Here is a 17,109-nt window from a genome sequence, read left to right on the forward strand (position 1 = left end):
AAATTTTCTATGATATATTAATATGTGTATAGCTAGATAAGAAGTTGATTATACATCATTATAGAAGGCAATGATCACAAGGTGTACAATTAAACCAATAAAAAAATGGGATATAAATGAAAAAGGGTGATGAAGTGTAAGTCGTCGATCAATAACTAGAACCTTTATAGAATGCCTATTTAAGGAGGATTCTAACACTAGAATCAGTGTTGTTGAGGAGTTGAGATGCATAAGGAGTGTATTCACATGTGGAGTGAAAACAAAGTTTCAAGGATAGATCAAGCAAAGAGAAATTAGAGCAGTGAAGGACTAAATAGAGTTATCATATTAGGAGATCATATTAGAGGTATAGAAAAGAGGAGATCCAAGATAAACTTGTAGAGAAAACCAAGGGTCAAGTACTAAATTAGTTATTGTTAATTGAGACAAGGTAAATCTCTTAATAGAGTGATCTTAATAGATCTATTTAAACCTCCTAACAGATTCCTTACTTGATTGTGAGTGTAGAATCCTTTAATAAGGTGAGACCTAATAGTCTCTTAAGCTTTTAATAGGGTAGACCTTTTATATGGTAGATAATATCTTATGATCAAACATTGTAACCTTAACAGGTTAACTTCATTGTTCCAACGGTGAAGATTTTTGCGTTTCATCCCCACCCTAGTTTTACCTTCATCTTGAAGTGTTTCTGGGTAACCAAAATTATTGTGTTATGTGTTGAACTATTTATGGATGTGATGTATTTAATTTATGTTTTAGCATTAAATTTTTAAATGGTAGATTTAATATATGAGATGATTTGGATATGAATTAATGAAATTGGTTTTGAAGACAAAATTTGAAGATGGAAAGTAGATATCCAAGTGTGAGGTAGTTTTAGTCTTCCAATCAGATTGTAAATGTGAGTTAGTTTCACTTTGAGAGAAACCTAATGGATAAGTTGGGTTAGTTTTGAGATATATTCAATAAGAGGATTGAAGAGATGAGGCAATCTTATTTGAGTTGGCATTAGAATGAGAGTTGTTTGTCTAGTTAGAATGATTGTATAAGGAAGAAGACAAATCTCTAAAGTACATGATTACATTGCTGAAGTTGATGGGATATAATTTGATTTTCATGAGAAGATGGATGATTCTAATATGGAAATTGTAGAGCATCTTATTGTGGACAATGAGAACGTTGATGATGAGAGTTTTACTTGTGTTGATGAGAAAATATATGTTGTTATTGATGTGAATCTATTGGGGATTCTATTGTTGTTTGTATGGACATGGATCTACATGTTATTTTTGTGGAGTTGGATTTACATATTATTGATGTGGATTTACTTGCTGAGGAACTACATGCTACTAAAGATGTCAATGTAAATTTACTTTTAGCTGACATGGTTGAGGATCTACACATTTCTAATGTTGTGGATTTAGGTTTATATATTTTTATTGATTTGGTTTTGGATTTTTATGATGCTTTTGATATGGTTTTTATTGTGAGGATGTTACTATTATGGATTTTGATGATAAGTTGCATAGATTACTTATGGATTATTATGTTGTTCAGTTTGTTCATATAAGTAATCATGTTGATTGGGTAGTTGTGGCACAAAACATTTTGATGTTTGAATGGATGAATATGAGATGGTTAATATGTAGGATTTTTTTCTGTTGTCTTTGATGTATTGGAAGCCTTTGGTGAAGATGAAGTTGGGTGCAAATGTTTCTCTTGGCATCAAAGTATCGGAAACACTTTTTTATATACCTTAAGAGTTTTATGTAGGAGCATTGAGCATGGCCTTGCATGGACCCTATATCTATGAACTTAGGGTTATGTTTGGGATATACCTATGATATATTTCCTATATTCACATAATTATTGGATTGTTTATATTAGAGTTGGAGATATTTTTCTGGTGTTTGGTAGTGTGTTCTTCCTTTGTTCAACATACTTTGGAGATTATTTGCACGATCTTTGATCTGTGAGTGTTAGCTTATGCAATCTTGGATTTGGATCATTGGTTAAAATGTGGTCCTATATCTAAGGTCACATAGTATTATTTTGTCTTATGAGTTATTTATTTTTGTAAACTTGGGGCATGTCCTAATTTTTTATTTAATGTAATTTTCCAAGTCGACTTGTGACTTGTTTGGTATAAGTATATAATATTATGATGTCTATAGGTAGTAGTGGTAAGCATGGAGTGCCTAGGAGCATCCTAAGGGATGATAGCTAGGAGGCAAATCTTTGCATATGAGATTTGAGTCATTTATTTATTTGTGATGGTTGTAACCCGAAATGCCTTACAACCTAACATGTTGGATGTAAATTTCATGATTCCAATATATGAAAGAGTGTTGCATTGGATCCAAATCTTTTTATTCTTGTTTATTTTTTATTCTGTTGTTATTGTTGAGGGCTTGGTCACCTCCATTGGGGGTACACCTAGCCTTGCACTGTATTAAAGTAGCAAGTAGAAGTAGTGTAAGGAAAGAAAAGGAGTATACATAGATAAAGGAAGAGAAATATGTGGGGAAGTGCAAAACAATAAAGGAGTCAGTTATCTTAGGGGAAGGTAATAAAGAACAAGAAGGACAACAAGTTAATGAACCATGTTATTATTTACTATGTATGCAGTAGTCAATAAATTGAGAATATTATTCTAAGGCATAAATCAATGTTGAAGTTTCCTAAGGTTTCCATCAATACCAAAGGGGGACATTGTTAGCATTACTAACAAAAGGGTTCAAGTTATGCAAGTGATGGAACTTACCAATGAGACAGGTAAGAAGAAGTGTTTCCATTCATGTCAACATAGGATAAAAGTGTCATCTATTATGAAAAAGGGGATTTGTGACCTTGTATGAGCGGAAATGGATTCTATTTCAAGGCCTACCTTTGGAAGTGGGATAGAGATTTGGCCTATAGTTGAGTTCATCCCTGTAAAAGGTGGAAAGAACTAGAGTATGGTGAAAGAAGGAAAAGTGAAGATAGGTGATCTTCATATTCACGATTAGACAAAATGGGCTAAGTGTAAGTCAAGAAGAAGAAGAAGATGGGACACAATGATAGGAAGTATAGGTTGGTTTCCAAACTCGATAATAGGGATAACTAGTAAAGATAATAATAATGATGTAGGAAATCCATGATTAGACATGTCACTAAGTAGGTGAGTTGATTTAACACATTGGAGAATGTAGAGTATTATCACATCAAGCTCAAATAAGAAGATAGGTGGGAAAATTCAAATTTGAATTATTCCCAAGATACAGGCATGGGTCATATGCAACCAATGACTTTCCATAAATGGGAAGTACACCTAACATACATTACCTTTGTAAATGATGTCTGACATAGAAAGGTGAGCACACATGACAAGGAATGTTGAATTTAAATTTTGAATTCATAGATTAGGGTTGAATACAGAATGAGAAGGGATAATATATAAACTCTCATTTTCAAAATAAGAAATTAGATTGTAAATTGAGAAATTGGAATGCTCAAAAGATAGGTTGTTTGCAATCTTAGGAGAAAGGAGAGCATAGTAAAGGTGAAGGCAGAGTGTGGAAGTAAAAATGTATTAAGTAGAGCTAGTGAACCAAATACACAAGAGTTTAGAGGCATTGAAGACAAGAGGAGATGATCATTTGAAGAGAATTAGTCTGAGCTATAGAGTCAAGGAAAGGGTAGAGCATGTTGTAGACCAATCAATGAGCATAAGCATGATCTAATTCAAGCTAAATCTGCAATTATTTATTTTCATAGGTTAATCACTTTGTTGCTCTCTCACAATTACAATAGAAAATCCCATCGAGGGTGGATGTTAATAAGCCTTTTATTTTAAAACCCCTAATAGGGTGACACATTCATTTGTGCCCTAAGTCCTTTAATCAAGTTACCTTTAACTGGGTAAAGAATTTAGTAGGTCTTGTTTAAAATCCCTTAATCGAGTGACACATGAAAGTGTATTTGTAATCTTATAACAAGAATAAAATCTTGTCTAGTTGCACTCTAGAAGTGTGCAAGATTCATGAGCATCATCGCATGCCATGGTTTTCACCCTAATAAGTTTTCCACAAGATGAATTTTCATTATGTGATGTTACATTTGTGTTTGAATAGGAAAATATTTATCTAATGACCACTAAAGTAGAAGGTATGCATGTCAACAAACATGTTGAAATTTGAAGTTGAAGTTATTAACATTATACTAATTCACCTTCCCCCTCCTCTTAGTATAATCATTATTGTATGGAATAACAATTTATTCATGCCTTGGTTGTTTCTTTGATTGTCTTGGTGTTTGTTAGTAAATAGATTTGCACTTTGAAAAAATCAATACAAAATGACTCCTAATGCCTAGATAGAAATACAAATGCTACTAAATTTTGAGAATTTATCATTAGATTGATACATTTCCTCTAAATTGAGAGGTACAACTCCTTCTTGGAAAGGTTTGTAATGAACTAAAATGTTGATATGTTTTTTTACTAGAAAGCACCAAAGGCACCAACATCTACCCATAAATATGATGTCTATGAGAAGAGTTTTAAATATGCTAAAAAAATAAATGTGAAGATCTAATACAAATTTTAATTCTCTCACATTCAAAATTTGTAACTCATTAAATCAAGAAACATGTATTCTTTCCAAACATAGCTTATTTCAGTATACAAAGTTTAAGAATCAAGTGCATGCACAACTTAATGATTAAAACATGATCTTGAAAATGATTTTAATGAGACAAAGTTCAGCAAAATCTAAAGAAACAAAATTGAATTCAAAGACTCATAAAACATTCCTCCATTATTCAATATCCAAAAATGCATTGTACATTACACTTAGAAATAAAATAGAAAATCCCCCTTTCTTTACTACCAAAGACTTCTAGAAAAGAGATGAACCCTTTCTACTTAAAATTTTCTCCAATAAATAATTTCCTCATAAAATTTTTGGTTGTTGTAACTAATTTTTTATAAAGACAGATAAAATAATTTCTCTTTAATTGTTGCTTTTACAACTAATTAAAAAAATAGTTTTTTCTTTTTTTTGTTTAAAAAATTATTAAAATAATATACCATATATGGTTATATGGTTATGAAAATGTATGTAGGAATACTTAAGGCCAAAAACTAGGTGGGCTAGCTTCATATTTAAATAACTAACAATATTTTTTAAATGCATTTTTGGGTTGTCAAATGTGCATAGCAATTAATTGTCACATTGAACTGTCAAATCTGTTGGGACTGTTGAACCATTGTGAGCCAATGAACCTTTAAACCTATTAAGCCCTTTGAACCGGTTTGAACCTTTTGAACATGTCAAACCCTTTGAACCATGTTGAACTTGTGAACTAGGATGGACTTGTTAGAATATGTTCAACTTTCAAACTTTTATGAACATGTTTGAATCTGTTGAACTTTTGAATTTGGATGAACCAATCAAACCCGAAGATTAAAGCTATAAAATTATTTTCATTGGTTAAAGGAATTTTCCCTTTTATTTTCCTCCTTTTTGGACATTATAAACCTTTGAACTTGTTGAACCTGACTGAACCTTTTGAACCTGTATGATATAGTTCAAGGGGTTCAATGACCAATATTTTCACTTATCTAAAAAAATTATAAGATGTAAATTTAAGGGGAAAAATGGCTATAGAAGCATGATATGAAAGTAGAGGAGTTGGCTAATTTTTTTTTTATTTGGGGCGCTATAATTGGGCCAATAGTGTTGTATAAAGTTCATAGTTTGGATTGGTCCTCTATGAAGTGAGTTGTGGTTTGGTTCCAACAATTTCTAATAATGTGTTTATCATAATTGTTGGTAGTAATGTTTGAAAATTATTTTTGACATGATCAAGAGTCTTCACATTGCTCAAGGTGACATATCCCTTCATTTATATATTTTGGTTGATAGATTTATGGCAAGAGTTTGGTATGTGTGTGCGTGCATATATTATATATGTGAAAGTTGTCAAGCATTTGAAATTGAAAATTCATATTAATTTTTTAATGGAAGTGCAAACCACTTAGAAAATTTGATTGGGGAGTTGAAGACAATTCATAACTAGTAATCGTAGAGGCCTTACACTAAAGTTTGTTATGGTTACACTTTTTATTTTGGTCATTACCCTTCATTTTGGCAATGAACTATTGGAAATACAAGAGGATTAATTGAGAGGGGAGGGGTGAATTAGTTACTGTAGACACCTAAAAATCCTTTAGAAAATAATATTTTTATTTTTTGAAAAAAAATCCCTGATGACATCATCATTTATTAATTGATTATTTAATTAATTAATTAATTAATTTTTATGCCATTAAATCCCTTTATCTTAATTAAAAATATTTAATTAAGGAATCCCTCCCAAAAATGTTTAAATCTTATTTAAACATTATTTCCTTATTTATTAATTATTTAATTAATAAATTGACCAAAAATCCCAAAATAAATAAAAAATTTATTTTTTGCCCAAAACTTGGCCAATTTCCTTAAGACCACTAACCTCTTCCAAAATCTTCTAATCCTTCTTTAATTTTGATTAAAGGCTAATCCCATCATTTCCTACCCCTAATCCCAACTCAAAATATTTAATCAAGATTAAATATTAATCCTCATGTTTATTAAAAATATTTTAATAAATATCTCCTCAACCCAAACCCTTGAAATAAATAAAACTTTATTTATTTCATAAAATCTTATCCTAGGAAGTTCTAGACTCTTCTAAAAAGTCTTCATCCTCATCCAAAGCCTAGACTCTTCTAGAAGATGTCTTTAACCCTAATCCTAATCCCCTCCTAACCTTGTCACATTCCCTAAACATGGGTTAAGACTTGCTAACTCAAGCCAAAGTTAACAAATATCTCCTCCTTCACCCACCCTCATTAATTGCAATCCACTTGCCATCCACTTGCCTAGTCCTAAGCCATCTCTAACCCTTCCTCTAATCATTTTTACAACCCTAAGCAAGCTTAAAACCCCCCTAAACCCTCAAATTCGAATTTCATGGTATCTCTCACAAATATCCTCAACCACAAAACTTTATAAAGCCAACAAAATCATAAATGTTCTTACAAAGCACTTATGAAGATTTTATCTCTTGAGCCTCCTTTGTTGACTCATCCTTGCCCTTTCCTCCATCCTCTCACCCTGTGACATGTGTCACTCCCTGATTGGTTGTAAGGAAGCACAATCCATGTTCTCTCCTCTCATGCAATCTAAGCCCTCCATGAGTTTTTCCCTATCCTTGCATCTTAGCCCTCAATTCCTCAAGCCCTTATCCTATAAATTGGATCCCCTCCCAAGCCATTTTAACACAATCCATGAAGTAAAGTCATAATGCCATTTTGAGAAGCCATTTTACATCAAAACCATACACTCACACCCAAATTCCAACTCCATTTGAGGGACTTTTTGAATCATAAAGCTTGATCATACATCCTATCTATTTAGACAAAGCTACTCAACAAGAGAGCTTCTCATTGAGAGAGCCCATTAATGGCTCATATTCTCAATTGAGAGCTCATCTTAGTCTATCTTGAAGTTTATGAATTTTTTTTAGTTTGTAGAAGCTTTATTTAAATTTGGTTTCTATTATCATACTAACATTGCTCATATACATTTTGGCACGCCTGGTGGGACCCCGCATGGGTCATCTTCATTAGCTTTTTTAGTCAAGTTTTGTATGTCATTTGCTAATTTTGGCTAATTTTTCTTATTTTTGTGATTGGTAGGATTGTATAAATTGGTTTTGTAGGTCCACATGAGCATGAAGAAGACAAAGGAACTCATAGTCTATCTCATAGTGTTTGCAGATTTTTCAAGCTTATAGGTGGACAAAGCACTTGGAATTCTTCTTCCTCTTCTTGTCTATATTCTTCTTATTCCATCTACTTCTTCTTCTTCTTCTTGTGGGAGATCTTGGCCATTTTTTTTTTTAAGGAAGAAAAATCATACACACTCATTTTTAGTGCTTAAAATGAACCCCCAAATCATACTTAAATCCATTAAAAATTAAAAATTTGCAAAAAAAGAAAAAATCTTTTAACAAGTGAAACTAAACCAATCCAATCATTTGCATCCTTGCAACATCAAGGTTTTATATGCATTCATGCAAAGTTAGGAACACTTCATTTTTGGGAATTTAAAAAGAACTTCAAGTTTCCATTTCAAAAGGTTCAAAATCAACACTAAGCGCACACTAAAATCTAAATCAAACTCAAAGCATCAATCAAGGATAAAATGAACCTTATTTGCAAATATTTTAAAGTTGTTTTAAAAATCTCATGAAAACTAAGAGTCCTAAACGGTTGCCAAAAATTTTCCTAAAAGTTTTGTTACTTGTTCCAAACAAATGTCTTGTTGCAAAATCTTGAATGTTTCTTAGGTTTTTCATGCATCAAAACAATCTAGGAATATCATTTTTGGGCTTAAAACATGCAAACTAGAACACAAAATCTTGAATGAAAAGAAAAGTTCAAAGAGTCATTTTCATTTTTGAGTCCAAAAACAATCTTGAATGATCTAAGGTTAAAACAAAGTACTTCAAAGTTCTTAAAACAACACACAAAATCTCAATCTTGAATGCTCAAAGGAAAAAAACTTGAATGTTTAATCACTTGTCTTTGAATGCATGTTGCTAAACACACTCTTGAATGCCATGGATTAAAATAAAATTTTCCTTGAATGCATGATTAAAATAAAAAATTCAATCTTAAATTCCAAGGATCAATTAACCATTGCAATATCAAACACTTCATTTGGAGCTTTTAAAATTGAACAAAACAAATCTCTTTTCCACATGCAATCTAGGCAAAGTTTGATTTTTGGACATTTAAGAAACTTCGTTAAGTTAAACACAAATTTGCAAAAATCAATTTGAGTAGTTCCTTGGACTCACCTCTTTTCTAATCACCCATCAAATATTAACCATTGGTTGCAATCTCAGTGCCATTCATGGGGATGGGTCTACTTGAAAAAGGTGTTAAATGTTCCACAATCTAACTCACTCACTTGGTCTTTGAACATTTTCTTTAACTTCATCAAAATTCTTAAATAACCAAAAATCTAGATTAAATCGATCACACTTCTTTTGGGTACTAAAATTGAACAACTATTGACATAGAGGGCCTCCAGGCAAGCGCTTGAAATCGAATCTCACAGACCTTTGTTTTGGGCTTAAAATAAACCCACACTCAATCTTGAATGCCTTAAAGAAAAATCAATCGATACTTGACGTGGAGGGCCTCTGGGCGCGCGGGTTTACCTTCTTGTTGACCCTAACTCTTCTTCTTGTTTGCATTCTTTGATCAATTTTATTTTTGTCGACGCTTCAAAGTTGGAATAAACATTGTATCTTAAACATGAGTGCTTGCAAAGTCTAGATCAAAAAACTTAAGCGTCAGTTGGAAAAGAATTCTATCTTTTAGCCCAAGATCATCCAAGTCTTCTCTCCCCTTGTTGTCTTTCGAGGCCATCTTGGGTGCATAAGATTAGAATCCAGAATCTTTTCTTAGCTTTTTAGGAGGCCTGCTTGGGGATTTCATCACCCCTTGGGACGACCTCAACTCCAGCGTTTCGACAAAGTATAAAGATCAGGAGGTGAATCCAAAGACACCTCTCTTGGGATCAAAATTTTGTCACTCAGGCTAAGCCTCAAGGAACTTTATACCCTTGAGAAGTGAAAGAGGAGAAGTGGGTTACCACTCCTCTCGGTTGTGTGACATCTTTTTGGTTTCATCTAAGGATTTGGGCCTCACTTACCTTGCGTATATCAAGGACTCCCTAGCTAAACCAAATTTCATCCTTGTAGAAAGCTTCCTAGGATGTTGGTGTATTTGACGTGCTTGCTCAAAAAAAAAATTTTCTTGTTTGTTCATAGCTTTTGAATGAATATTTTCCAATTTTGGTCAAAATCCTAGAAAAGAAGAAATCTCCCAGCTCAAGGCATACTTAGTGTAGTCACTGCCTTATCAAAAAATCATCCAAGCTCCCCTGCTGCAACCGAATCTATCTAGTTCGTTGCCTTAGAACAATCCCAAATCTAAAGTCCATCCAAATCATCCCCCCAGCTAGCTAGCAACCCAATCCAAAATCACCCAAGCCTTTAAAGAGTTGTTGTTACTCTGCAAGAGTTTGCTATCCAATCAATCCTACCAATCAACCAATCTCACCAAGGTTATCCCTCTGACAGAGCATTGTCTAGGGTAATCCAGCTTTGTCACTTGTATCCCTCATCACCTTGAGCTAAAGGTTGGGATCCACAAGTGGTCAATCTTGTGTCGTGCCCATAGGATCATTAGTCTATCCTCAAGTTGACATAGCCACCACCAAATCCAGTGCATAGGAAAGCAAAACTCTCACTTTTTGACAGCATACCCTTGAAGTCTTCCACCCACAAGAAAGCCAAAAATCTCTAGCCAATCCTCCTTAGGTCTGTCACGCAACTTTGATTCTCCCTAGGAAATCTTTCATCAACCAATCCAAAATCTGTGCTTAACCCAAATCCAACCATGAGCTTCCGTGTTCATCCATACGCAAGACCCCATCCCCATCAAACTCATCATCAAAGCATGAAGTACCAATCTTATCATGATGTGTTTGGTTGCATTGTCCTTGCTCCCACCACCTCCTATTCCAATGATGATGAAAATCTTGTTGACTATGATGGGTATATTTAAAGCCTTAGAAACATTCCCCCAAGCATCCTCCAAAATCCAAGAGTTATTCCAAACTATCTAGTCATGCCATCTGATATTCCAGCTTCCCCTCCATCACCCCATCAACCAAGCTTCCAATCTTCCACCCCCATCACACTAGCTATTCCTGTCAATCCACCTCCACCCTCGACACACGAGTCTCCAAGGAATCTCCTAGAGGAAATACAAGAAAAATTGCCTCCAATAGTCGATAAGCCATGTCATCTAATCCAACCATGTGAAGTAGTCAGTAATGAAGCTTCCCCATCTATAATATCACCTCCATCTCCCATAGCTATCATCCCCATACCATCCATCAAATTGCTTAAAATCCTTCCACTTCCCCCAAGCATCAATATCTCACCACCTATCAAATCCCTCCAAATCCTATCCACATCACCTCCAATCATTTCCCAAATCTCTCGTAATGACCCTTATGCATCCATCTTCTACTCACCCATCTCCACTACTGAATCTCTCATCTATCCATCCGCTACCTTTGAAGAATCCATCCCTTCACCTCCCATTGCACCATCCACTCCAAACCAATCCTATCAAGATCTTGCCCAAAAGAATGTTGACATCCCCCAAAGCATAAATGAAGATATCATCGTACCATGTCTTCCATCCATAGTGCAGTCACCATCTCCTCCATCTCCAAAACCTCAAGCCATATCTCCTCCACTACAAGATATCTTGTCATCCCACCAGCTACATCAAGATCCTATCCTTCCATCTCCCCCGCTCCATGCTTCCATCTTACCACCTATCCAAGCTATTCCACCATCTATAATCTACCCTCTTGGTTCACTTACATTCATCCACGGTGGCCCTCTCTCAGCAGAAGAATTAAGAACAGTATCTCCCCATTGCAATACACCTAATAAATCACTTCTACCATTTTCTGCAAGCAAAAAGTTTCCTCAGCTTGTTCAAATGCTCAATCGATGGCATTATCAAGGTCAAGGTTTAGGACCACAAGAGCAAGGAATCAGAGAGCCTATTATTGCACAAAAAAATCTAGGATTTCATGGTCTTGGATATGTATCCAAAGGCTCACCATCTAAAGGTGTTGGTACACCACACCCCCAAACCAAGCCTATCTCCAAGCCCACCATGCCAGCCTCCCATCACTCCTTCAAGAAATCTTATGTCATCCCCCCTCCACCATCTTTGCAACCCAAAACAACCTACCATATCCCCCCTTCATCTGCTAAATCCATTTTGGGTCCCTATGTCCCAAAATATACCATCCTCCATCCTCCTATCAACCATCATAAAAATCCTATTCCATCCATTCCTATGCAAGATTAACAAAGGCACGTATCAGGGCACATCATCCATCATCATCCCCCTACATGCTCTTTCATATCCTCTCCATCTCACAAAGCTTCTCCTAACGATCTTCCCAAAGCTTACCACAGCAATGTAAATGCCAACTTCAAAATGCATAAAGCTAAAAATCCACATCCTAGGCAATCATATGTCTATTCTAAAAGGCATACTCCAAAAAGGAAAAATCCAATCAAAGAATGCAAAATAATGCAAATGCCTATGAAAAGAAAAACCAAAACCATGTGGATCCCAAAGAAAAAAGTTGAAACCCAATGCATAATGGCATCCACCATTGCTAATCCCCCATCCCGTGACTCATGTCCCCCATCTCTTAACTCCATCTTGGGTGCCTATATCCCCAAGCATGCTTCCACAAATCCTCCATCACTCCTGCATCTACCATATATCCCCCATATGCTCTTTTCACACCCATCCCAACATGTGCCAATGTTGCTCTTGCAAGCATCCCCATCTCATGCTCCTTTCCAACCTTTTCATCCCTCCATCTCCTACCATCAATCCCATCTAATCCAATCTATTGCATAAATCACACATCCGGTGTACCAACAGCTAGCAACAAAATTGAACATTCCAACAGCCACTGAAAAATCCCAAAAAAAAAGCCTAAATAGCTGAAGAAAGCCAAAATCATTCCAGCTAAGTCCAAAGTCAAAGATTCAAAAAAAAAGAAAATAAGAAAATAAAAGAATCCACTGGTGAAAACTTGGCAATTCAAGCGCCTTGGACAAGTACCATGATGAAAACTTGGCAAACAAGCGTCATGCGTAATCCCGCCATCCCCAGCTTAGCCTATCACCCTCATGCTTTTGGTCATCTCTTAAAGTCCAACTCCATCTTCCAATTTATCCACCTATCCTCCACCCTCCATCTTCCATCTCACACCATCCACTTATCTCCTGCAGCTTCAGCCAACCATCCTAGCTATCATCCATCTCCCTAGCCCCTTCAACTTTTTCCATCCTAGCTTCAATCCTATCACATCCATCATAAGACCTCCTTTCGCATGTTATCTTCTGATTGGGGGCACTATATTCCTTGGAGATCTTGTCTTTTCCATCCTCCCTTGTCATTGGTATCTGTAATCACCTAAAAATTGTCATCTAGACTATTAGCCCCCTTCTCAGCATTTTGGCTAAATTAATTTAATCATTTACCTAGACCAAATTGCTAATAATCAATTTATTTGATTATAACCTATAGTTTGACTATGCTATCCTAAGTTCATTATTTGATTAAAAGAACATGTCCCCTTTTAATTAAATAAAAGACCCCATTCTTATAACCCACTTAAAGTGCACACATAAAGTCCTTTTTCTATTTTGCAATTAAAAGAAAAGGCTTTGTGACTTTTGTCTTATATGACAAGTCAACTTATATTCTATTGGTTGATTTGTGTGTGCACATGGATCACTCTTATTTTTGAATTCCACCGTTGATCATCCACCATCTTCATCTTGATCTCCACCGTCCATACATCTTTAAAAGGGAGAGAGCTTTCCCCCTCAATCCATCTTTTGAACATTGTTATGCTGCAGGTTTTCTAACAGGTTTTATTTGGAGCTTTGTGGAGAACTTCTCTTCCTTGTCTACATTCTCTCATCCATGGCATTTTAGCTTAGATTCATGTTGCATGTTAGTTTAGCTTCTATTTTGCAATAGTCTCTCACATAGCTTAATATTTGGATTGTAACACTCTCATTCATATTCTAGCATAGCTGCATTTGACATTCTCATTCTAGCTTAATCTTCATTTGCATTGCATCCTTGAGGAACTCCTTGGGACATTTGCATTCTTGCATCTTGTCTTTGGAACCTCCCATTGCATGGTTTACTAGCAAGAAGAGTATCTCTAAGGCTCATCTGAGAGTCTTCTTATTCTTTAAATATACTATCTTGCACTCCATGGATAGGGAGCTCTAAGCCGGCATCCAAGCATTCCAACTCATGGAATCGTTTGGATAGAAGGGTTTAGAGTGGGACACTTTCGAGTGTACATTTTTGGCGCCCACCGTGGGGCTTGAATCAAATTTTCAGCTCCATTTGCTTTCATTTCTTATCTCTAGTTTTTTACAGCAGCATATTGGGTCTAATCAAATGCTTTTGTAGAATTATCACTTTGGTTTTAAGGCCAAGCCATAAGTAAATTGGTTTGAAGGCCAAAAACTTAGTTGGTTTAAAGATTTGATCATATCTTTTAAACCACTTGGAGTTTGGTTCTGAAATTTTTTTTACAAGTTGGATATATTCTCAAAATGTCTCAGTCCGATTTGCAGAGCATTTTGATGTGATTTTTGGGAGTTATGAGTTTTTCTTTATTTTTCATAAAAAGTCATTTCTGATCGCAAATCAGCGATTTTTTTTTAAAAACTTACATTTTCAGAAATATTTTTCAATTATAATGGAGGTACTTTTTTTGTGTTTTGAATTTTGAAGTCGTATTAAAGATCAAAAACTCGATTTGATAAATTTGGTCTGTTTTGACAAAATTGATCTCTAGAGCGCAAATTAAGATATTTTTTTAAAAATTTTGCATTTTTGGAAAGCTCTCTGATTTTTAATAGGGGTCTATTCTTTTCATTTTCATTTTTGGATAAAAAATCATAGTAAGCAAGTTCAATCTTGTTGACTAGGTCAAAATCAAAGAGTAAAAATGAGAGCATTTGTGATTAACTTGCACTTTCTTTGCATACACTTGGTTGGAAGATAAATTGGATTTTTGAGGCAACTCACCACTTTTTATTGCAGATTTTTATGTTATTTCATACTAACTTTTGGTGCTAACAAGTTGTGATTACAGGTTGCTATCTTTATGAAAAAAATAAATTTGAAATATTGCATAAAAAGAACGCATGTCAAAGCTTCAAATGCACAAGGGCTACTAATGATTGTTTGCAGGGCTGCCCAATGCATAAAAACCCAATTTTTCTTGTTCTTTACTTTTACATGTGCGACACATACTATTTGTTTATTTTTAGGCACATAAAATTTGTGATTGGAGTCTTTTGGTAATAGGAGAGTATGCTCTTCACCCTTGTGGTGAATCAGAAATCTTGACTTGCCATTTGATTTCAAAAGCAAGGGGTAACTGAATCTTCTTGGCATGTTTGGGAGAAAATGATTGGAATAGGAGATTATGCTCTTCACCCTTGTGGTGAACCAAAAATCTTGACTTTCAAAAGTTGATCCACTTTGTGTAGTTAGAATCTTTTAGAGGGCCTGCTCTCGGACAACCTGAGAGGAACGACCCAAGTGGGGACAAGCTGATTACCTGGCTCTTCCAACCCACTATAAACTCAAGGCTACCAAGGACACAAAACTTTGGTAGACATAGTGTTTGTCTTCGCCTAGTGTGATCGCTTATGGGATTTCGACCATAGGGAGATCACTAGGAAAGAATGCTTAAGGTACTCTTGTGATTGCGAGATCGGTTACTCATCGCAAGGTGAGGTGTCCCGTAATTGGGAGCAAGAGGAACACTATGAACGGAAGCCCTATCTAAACACCCTAAGTTAGTAACTACCCTTTTCGAGCTGCTCAACTTCTTGGTGCAAGGATTGATCCTAGTGGACTACTCGGATCACCCCAAGATTTACACTCACCATATGTGTTCCCTTGGTTATGCTTATGGCACTTCCATGACAAAGCCAATATCTCTTGTGGGCAACCACTTGGTGTGAGGCGAAGGAGCATCAAGCGTGGGCTAAGTTGTTGAGTAATGAACCATGACTTTTAGGTAGATATTGCTAGATGTGTTCTCAAATGTGGTATACCAGTGAAAATCTTTTGAACATACACATGACGATAATTCTAGGGATTTCTTTTAAGACCTCACATATGCTTGTATCATGCAAGGTTGCTTTGTCCCTTGCTTGATTGTTTGAAGAATATTCCATGTGTCACTATCTTTCTTGGAAAGAAATTATTTTTGAACATCAAACTTGCTATGCTATCAACTATTGTCAAACTTTGTCAACCAAGTCAAAACATCAAATGCAAACATTTTTTCTTGTGTTGCTTGCTAAGGGGAGTCCCATCATTTGACTTTGATCTGCTATGTCTCTAGTTTTGGAACATGCTTAAATTGGCTCTTTGGTCTTAGTGCTCTTGGTTTTTTTTGTCTTCATGGTCTATGTTCGCTTGCTAGTTATCCTTTTGCTGAAATGGTTGCCTTGATTTCTTGACTACACTCTTGGGTTGGAGAGTTGTTCACTTGTCACCCTGCGTGCTCTATCTATTTGGCTATTTGGGCATCTTGCCTAGCTATTGACTTGAGTCATTCATGTCGTAAGTTTCTTGGACATATTGTTTGACAAGTCACTTTAATCTCTCTCTAATATCTTGGCAAGTGAACACTCTACCTCCTATAGTTTCAACATCAAGTTATCTTCTAGACTATTTTATGCTTGGCTTTGCATCTAAAACTATGGGATCTAAACCTTGTGCTACCAAACTTCAACCAAATCTAGATGATCACGATATCCTCCATGTCACTAAAGAGTTTCAAGATCTATATGCACAATACAAAGAACTAGAAGAGACAAATGATCTTTCTTACCTTCATCTCTCTAAGCGCATAACAAAAATGAAGTCTAAACTTGAGAAAAGGTTAGAGGAGAAGATTGCATCATTACATGAATCTTCCTTAAGGTCTTTACATGCATGTGATTCACCTTCTTTGAGGTCATCCTCTTCTTCTAGGTCTACATGCTCTACTTCAAGACATCAAATGTCTTCATCTTCTAGATCTAAAGACCTCTTTAGAGAACAAGCAAGTGATACCTCTTTTGAGCCTATGCCAAAATTTCATGATGGGCCTATCTTTGACCAAGATAATGATGAAGACATGGATGCATACCATTCACTTGAGAAACAACCAAAGGACTATAGACATACTTTTGAGAGAAATTTTACTCCCTTAGGGAATTCTTATGATGACATTTTGAGAACACTTCTTGGCACCAAGCTCATCATGTTGCCTAAGTCTAGCTCCTATGGAAATCCATTCTTGGATACCTATTGTGCCTATCATCAACATAATGAGCATAGTACTTCATATTGCATTGAGC

This window comes from Cupressus sempervirens, chromosome 4, assembly GCF_028749045.1.
Source record: "Cupressus sempervirens isolate cs-2001-9-10 chromosome 4, ASM2874904v1, whole genome shotgun sequence".
NCBI lineage: Eukaryota > Viridiplantae > Streptophyta > Pinopsida > Cupressales > Cupressaceae > Cupressus > Cupressus sempervirens.